The sequence below is a fragment of the Echinops telfairi genome, unplaced genomic scaffold, assembly GCF_000313985.2.
Source record: "Echinops telfairi isolate 266 unplaced genomic scaffold, ASM31398v2 ScPeMD7_443;HRSCAF=831, whole genome shotgun sequence".
Classification (NCBI taxonomy): domain Eukaryota; kingdom Metazoa; phylum Chordata; class Mammalia; order Afrosoricida; family Tenrecidae; genus Echinops; species Echinops telfairi.
Genome location: NW_022104341.1, coordinates 13,809,081 through 13,817,612, shown reverse-complemented (window position 1 = coordinate 13,817,612; position 8,532 = coordinate 13,809,081). Strand labels below are relative to the sequence as shown.

Here is an 8,532-nt window from a genome sequence, read left to right as displayed (position 1 = left end):
CACACAAACAATAATCTATGAGTGGCTATGGAGACATGCAAGCTTAACATGGGACAGAATGATGAAGTGGACTACACCAAAGGGTGTGTAGGTGTGACAAGAGATATTTCTGCATATGAATATAGTAGAGCACACAAGTAACAAAGTTATCAGATCTTACCCAATTCTTCTTAACTCATAGCCAAATATCTTGCGGAAACCATAGTTTTGAGAGACATCAAGATCAATTATCGTAGCATGGGCCACAAAGGCAATGATCTGCACCCCGCTATGAAGGGTAGCAAGGGGAGGTTTTTAAGAATTGTGAGTAGCCATATAAGGTGCAACCAATGATCTTTCCCTATCCAAAGTAAAAAAAGAAATGAAGAAATCAAATACACAAGGAAATAATTAGCCCAAAGGACTAATGGACCACAGGCAGACCACCTGCAATCGCCCTGTGACCAGACAAATTATAAGCTACCTCCTATCCCTGCTAAACACTCTGAAAGTGATTGCTACAGTGAACCCTGGCTAGCGTGAGAGGAAAAGATGGAGAAAAACTCAAAATTCAAAAAATAACAAGGTTTACTGATCTGATGAAAAAAAAACTATTGGAACCCCTGGCACTATGGCCTTTGTATATCTTTCACACTTATAACTGAACTCACTTCTGTGGCTTAACTTTATGCCAAACAAAGAAAGGTCAATAATACCAGGGAAGCACACACGCCTTAGAGCAATCAACCATATGAAATCAAAAGTTGCCCTTTTCCCAGGGATAAAAGTCGGAAGATGGGAAGGGAAAGGAAAGAAGTACAAATGGAAATAGAGAACACAGGGAGAAAGTGGAGAGTGCCGTTAAGTTGCAGGGATTACAATCAATGTCACAAAACAAAATGTGTATGAATTGTGGAATGGAAAACCAATTTTCTCTGTAAAATGTTACCCAAATCATATTAAAGAGCTTGTAAGAATGACTTTTAAAAACCCAATCAAGTTCTTTTTAAGAGCATAATCTTTTATAAAACTCGCAATGTATTCTCCAAATGACAATATAAATTATAACATAAATTGAATATTTCAATTTTTTCCTAAAACATAGATACATATAAAAGGGACTAAAAAGTTTGTGTAAAACTGGAATTAAAAGACAATGAGTTTCAGAGGGGAGCAGGGAGGCGGAGGGGCCGCTCTGCACTGAGGAGCCAGTGTGGCTGGAGTTCTTGGTGTGCCCGCTCTCCAAGAAGCCGCTCAGATATGAGGCATCGACAAATGAATTGATTAATGAAGAGTTGGGAATAGCATACCCAAATACATCAAAATAAGAATTAAGAAACAGTGGAGCAGACTGAACCATAATTTTAAAAAGCCAAACGGCTCAATTCTCTTGCTAACATTTACCTTTTTGAAAGTAAGTGTGGCGGGCACTAAGTGGGGAAGAAGAATGTTTCTGTCTCTTCCTACACTGACTGTCCTTCTCCCACTGGGGTCGCTAGCAGGACTGTTCTCCTCCGCCTCTGAAGAGGAACAGTTCCCCCAGGACCGCACCAGCAGCACTGCCTGTGCTTTTACAGTCTGCTCTTGCCCCTCACCATACCTGTTTATGAGTTCTTCCACCTTTGGACTTGGATGGGTATTAACTCTTCAGACATAATTAATGTAACCAGAGCCAAGATGGTCTATATAATAATGATATGTTTGGGGCCTCTTTCTCTGAAAGCTCAGCTCGACTGAAATATTGAAATCCCATTTGGTTGGCAGGGAAGCTCCGCCTTGTCTCTGTCAGAGTTGGGACTGTAGCAGACTGAAGCTACAGCTGCTCTGCTCCCGCTCTTGTACCGCGCCGATGGTTTGAAGGATCTTGCGTGAGTTTATAACAACAACTGCTCTATCAGAAGAAACATTTTGACAAAATAGTTTGGAAATTAATAGCCCTAATCAGCTGATAACTTTATTCTTTATCTTACCCATTTTAACAGTTAATCTTTTGAAATACTCTTTGTTTGGATTCAAGCTCATGAGGCAAATCACGTGTGAGGAATGACTGAAATAATCCCAAAGGAGCTTGTTAAAAAGTAGTTGTAGAGAAATGTATTTGAATTAGTGTGATAGAAAACCTTAAAATGAAATTTTTACATAGTTGGCAAAAGTCTTAGCTTGTAAATGGACCTTGTGATTATATGAACACTAATAAAATAAGATGACAACACCCATGTAGAAAAAAAAGACAAGGGAATTTTTCCACAATTTTTAAGCCCCCTCATATACTTACACCAAAATACCAACAAAAACATTATATTTAATGAGTGCTAAAAAATGTCTTCCAAGGAGATGAACAATAATTCAAGTCACATTCTGCTTTTTATTTGGTCCAGTAATCATAGTAATTAGTAAATTCACATAATAGGGATTGTATGTTTGAAATCTGTGTGTGTGCACAGGCGCACACATACACACAAACAAGCCACTTTTCCTAGTCCATTAAGTGAACTGCAGTTCTTTGTGGAGGAAAACCTGTCGTGTATGTCTTAACTCTGTATCTCAAAAAAGTGAAATTTTCATAGTGAAATAAGCTAACAAATACCCTTAATATTTTGACAGCTTCTTTGTTACCTACCAATTGGTGACCAAAGTGATGCATACCATGATTATTTCAGATGTATCCAACTCAAAGCAATATTTTGTTCAATAATATTCTCATGCATCCCTATAAACCAAAAAAAACCTAAAACCCACTGCTGTTAACTGCAGCTCACACTGACTCAAGACGAGAATAGGATATCCGTGTCCACTGTACTACTCAAATAGCTATTTAACTTATCTCCATGCCTTTTCACAGAGACCTTTATGCCATAGGCTTAGTCATCTTCCAAAACTCCAAACGCAAACATTTCATTCTCAAGCTTAAATTTTTTTCAGAGAATCCCATTGACTTCCAGAATATGTCCTCCAATCTTGCATATAATATGCCCCTGGCCCGATACCTCTGCCTGTCCTTCCGGGCTCATGCCCAGCACTGGATCCCATGCTTACCTCTCATTACTTCCTACTTCCTCCCCCTCAGTCCTCTGGTCATACCAAATCCAGCTTTCTAGAACTAAGTTCTTTCTTCTGCTTCTGGCCTGAAATACTTATCTAAGAAATATGTGGCACATAACGAATGTGATCTACCATTCCCCTATCAGTGTGCCATGCTGAGGTCGCTTGCTGGTTGTGAAGCATGATTCAAATTGAGAGGAAACATCTACAAACATCCTTTAATAATCAGAATGTGGAATTAGGAGACAATGCATCTAACTAGGAAATTAGAATTCATCAAAATGAAATAGACTACATAAAGGTCAGATGCTAGCTTTATGGAGTACAGAGGGATTGGGATTGGCCATTTTGAATAGGACAATTATAGGTTCTACCATGCCAATAATGGCAAATTGAAATGGCTCTTCCGCAATCACATGCTGAGTGCCCTCCAACCTGAGAGGCCTGTTCTCCGGCACGATCTCAGAAAATGGTCTGCTTCCATTAGGGTTCAGACTCTGACAACGCTTCTAAGCAACGCACCACATTTTTAGAGGTTGCTTCCTCTGATGTGGGCAGCTGATTCCTTACTTGTTTGTTTTTATTTTGGAAACTGCTGAAACCTGTTCACTTTGTGATCCTGCTGGCATTTGAAATACTGGTGATGGAGCTGACACATAGGAGTAATCATGAGGTACATGTAATGTGTAAACAAACAAATTAATGGGAGTCTGAATCCTACTTCACAGAGATGGCTTTTCCCCACTGTGTCAGAAGCAATCTTCAACCAACCGGACCTGGGTGTGTTTGCTAAGTTTGGTTCTCAGCAACACCAAACCACCAAAGTACTACAAACTGACAGACAAGCCGTGGTGAAGCTTCAGTGATGTTTGAAGGTATCTATAAATAAAGTGTCCCTGGGACATTGTCAGGCAGATCCCTTTACCCACAGTCTTCACTGGGTGCACACAAGGGCAGGCCTGAGTAACGATTGCTGAAGCCGTAGGACTTATGAATGTCAAAATGTTACTATGCCGACCATTTAAGCCGAGTTTTAAAGATCAATAGTAGTTTATGAGCAATGAAGAAGAAGAAAACAGCAAACATGGTAGCCCAGGTGCAAGAGAGTACAGGACTCTGAAAAATGACAGCCGTCACGCTCGCCTGCTATACCGCCAACACTGATGAAACTCAGTTGTCTAAATCCACCTGACTTCACCACGGCTGATGCGAACATCTGGAGAAAAATCATGAATTCACTCACACAAACTCCAATACATACTAATCCCTAGGCACACCCATAACACCCTTCTTTGTTGCTCTCGCTGAAGTCAAGTCCACTCCATTTCGGAAACGCACCAGGCTTCCTTGATTGGGAGGGGCTCCTTTTCCTTTTCCTTCCCGGCTCGCTAAAGGCAACTGACTGATTTCTCTACCTTACCTGATTTTCAGTCAGGTTATTAATATCAAGAAAGTTTTTTAAATAGATGAATGACTGAGTCTATCCTGAATTAATTGCGACAGTGGCTAGAGTGGGTTACAGGAAGCCATATGCTCAATTTTTTTCCCTAATGTGTATTTAGGGTAGAAGGACTTAGTGGGCTCAGTCCTAGTGCACCTGTCCACCTCAACCTAAGGACTCAGTTCCACCAGGAAATCTCTACTGACGTTTCGCCCGCTGGGTTGTAGTGTTTCCGCCTTTAATTATCTAGTTCCCGCACACTGGAAGTATTTACCTCATGGTCATGGTTTTCCTGTTACTTATTCACACAACTAATATTTCTTCCTCTCTCTCTCTCTGATCATGCAAAGCTCAAAGATTGTTATTTAACACCTGCCTCTCCTATTTGATTGTACACTCTGATAGGGACCATCAACATCATTCATATTCAGTATCATATTCTCAAACCTAACATAGTGTCTGGTACATAGTAACTAATCAAGAGGTATATTTAATAATGAATAAATGAATGAGAATCTGAATCATACTTCAAATCCTACTTTCTATTTTTTTTTAGAAATGACCTTTAACAATCAGTATCTGGAAGGATTTTCAAGTTTAATTATCATTGTTTGAATCAAGTTTGGGAAGAATATAAGGTCAAGTGCCTTTTCTAAAGTTAATGCCTCCTCATTTCTAAGGATTAGCTTATTTTCCATTTTCACCTTTCAGACTACATATGAAGCATACCAATGTGAGGTAATCAGAGAGAGAGAGATAGAGAGAGAAAGGATTAAACATGCAATTGTGAAATATTTTGCAATTCCAGGTAAGTATCAAGAACCAAGGGTTCTAATGTGTGTGCATGGTTTCAGAATATTGTCGGTAGCCTATAAATACATCAGGCCTATGGCAGTTACATAATTTCCTGTCAACTTGAGTGAAGGAGTGGAGTCTAACCTGTCAATCAGGTCATAGACAATGAGTCCTCTGGGTGGGCATGGCCTTCTCCTGAGGATTCTTGGAACTCCTGTCTTCATCCCTGCAGGTGGGACACACTCTGTTACACATATCTGTTGACAAGACCCATGGAGCTACACTGATGGAGCCAGAGCCCTGGAGCTGGAGGAGCCACGTGGAGACCCACGCCAGTGTTCAGATACTTCCACTACCACTGGATCCACAATACTTTCCACCCACTGGCCTGCAATTTTCCTGCATTTGGCATCATTGCATGTGTTGTGTGAGTCTGAAGGAAAATTTATAGACTGGTATTGGACTTATGGGTTAATATCAGACTTATGGACTTGATCTGGGCTGGGCTGGGATGTTTTCTTAATATACAATTACTCTTTTATATAAAGCTCTCTCCCTTTTTTTTGCAAGGTCTTATCTATACTAAGTGACAGACAAGTGGTCATCTTGATTGCTTATTGTCATCTGGTTCTCGGAAAAGCTCTTTCTTATACACGTGAGTGCCTCTGGATTTGCTTCCCTAGTCAACCCAGACTACCACAGCCCTCAAACTCATGGTAACCATGGGAGGAAATGTTGTGATCCAGAGAGTCTTGTTGGCTGAAAGCTGGAAGTAAATCAAAGCATTTCCTTCTTGTTCATTTTAGTCTGGAAGCTGTGCTGAAACCTGTCCAGCATTAGAGAAACAGGCCAGCCTCCAAAGACTGCTAGTGACTGTGGATGCGGTGCATTGGCAGGAACCGCATTCCGCTCTACAGCATAGAAAGCTGGAGTTCTAACACTGAACCACCACTGCCAAATTGTGGAATTCCCATCAAAACCAAAGACCAAATTCACTGCCAGGGAGTCTATGTTGACTCATAGCGACTATGAGAGAAGATAGACCTGCCCCTGTGGGTGTCTGAGACTGTGACTCTTTACCCAAGAAGATAGCTCCATCTTTCTCCCACGGAGTGTCTGGTGATTGTGAATTGCTGACCTTACACTTAGCGGCCTGATGCATAACCACTATGTCACCAGGATTGCCTGACAAACAGGCAAGATAAAGGAAGTGACCGGTGAACCCACTTGAACGACACCCAAATACTTCAGTGCACTTCAAATCCTAAACACCTTAGTAGCATCTAAAACTGAGAAGATGGTAAAAATACAGATGATAATTAAAAACTCAGTTTCAGCAGTTGGATATCCCAACTTTTAACCCCAATTTAAAAAAATCTATATGACTTTGTGTAAGCCTACTAAAACTTATATTCATCAATTTAGCATCATTTTAAAAACTGAGTATGATAACACATTATAATACTCTAAGACAGTGTCTAACACATAATAAGCATCCAATAATAATAATAATAATAAAATCCAGAGTTATTATCCTTAAAAGTTTCACATATTCTGATCTCTCCACTAGTTTCAGTGAGCACTGTCTACATTTCTTGAGAGGAATAATTCACTTAATGCCTGATATTCATTTCCCCAGACTACCTGGGGGAAATCTCTTTGAGTAGATTAGAAAACCAAATAGTTCTCTATTTCTGAATCTCTCTTAAGCACCAGCCATGAAAATGATGTACTGCTTACAAGTTTTTCTAAAGCAGGTTCATAAGTTACCTCAGGTATATTCAACCCTAGAGGTTTCCTGGATCTTACATAGCTTAAGTAACCAAACAGGTCTCAAATTGATATTTTCATATTCACTGTTCCATTACCACTATGACATTAATACACTGTTATCACCAGTGTTTCCCCCCTTAGATAATTTTTATCTTTACATTGCACAGATACTGATATAAATATAACTTAAGTTACAGTAACTATGGTGGAAATTATATATTAGGATTTTTAATCTAATATTTTAGTTTCTTTCCTCTGATATTATCCTACATTTATTTTAAAGGAATATATGCTATATACCAAATCTCTATTATAAGTAAATATTAAGTATTTGGTAATACAAAATAGTGACCTAATTTTTCCATATCTAAAAATGGTCTCAGAGTTTCTATGTATTTAATTAACCATAAAGTGCAAACACTGTCCGCTGAAATCACAGAGGTTTCCTATGTTCTAACACACCTCTTACATAGCTGGAAGACTCAGAACGGTTACTTGTAGTCTCTAGTTTAATCCCTATAATAAGAAAAGGCACAGAATAGGAGAAATTGCATAATCTTAAAATAAATAAATTGTAAGGTATATAATTTAAATATATATAATATTCATTACAGTCCATTTACTCCAAGGGTTCTAAAATCAGATGAAATTCTTTGGAACTAATAAGATAGTATTTACGGAATATATCTTCCTCTAGGAAAAAGTGTCTAAATAAGTGTGAGAACCTCAATGCCCAACATTTTAGTAGCATTTATGAAAATGTGATAGTCAGTATCAAACTGAGAATGACATGAATAGACAAAAGTAACATGTGGTTTTAAGAAATGTATACTTAATTTCATTAAACTAGGCACTTAAAAAGTCTATTCATAATAGTTTTTGAGGATTAAATATCTGAGGATTAAATGTAAATACATTTACATATAATTCCATGTAATACTAGATTTTTTGAAAATTCAATTGTATAATTGCACTCATAATTGGAAAAAAAGAAATAGAATTAATGGAAAATGTGTGACACCAATCAAAATAAACTGTATTCACATCCCACAACTGGATGTTTGCATTCAAATTCTGACATACAGGGGTGTTGAAAACAATAATATTCAGAACCCTGTTTTCTGAATTTATTTAGGAATGATAAATATATCTGCATACACATGTACATTTCTTTGACAATATCAAATCTGTAATTATTTCTTAGATTTTCAGCTGGAGTAATTTTCCATTTACATTGAAATCAGACATACGCATTTCCTACATCATTACCTGCAAGAGAGGAAGAAATCTGAGGCTTCAAAAAAGTTCCACACACGTGTCAGCAGTGCTTGGTCAACGTTGCACTGCTAAGTGAAAGCCGGCAGTTCAAACCACCACCCAGTCAGCTAGAAAAAGTTATCTGCTCCCAGAAAGACTTCCAACCTTGGAAACCCTAGATAGTCACTGTGAATCATAATCAATTCGATAGCAGTTAAGTTTCAAAATGTGTAGTTGACTAAATG

General features: G+C 38.5%; 1 pseudogene; it reads left to right on the top strand.

Moving 5' to 3' along the window:
* Positions 1 to 1,328: 1,328 nt before the first annotated feature.
* On the top strand, positions 1,329 to 1,640 carry LOC101649357 (annotated as a pseudogene).
* Positions 1,641 to 8,532: the final 6,892 nt, after the last annotated feature.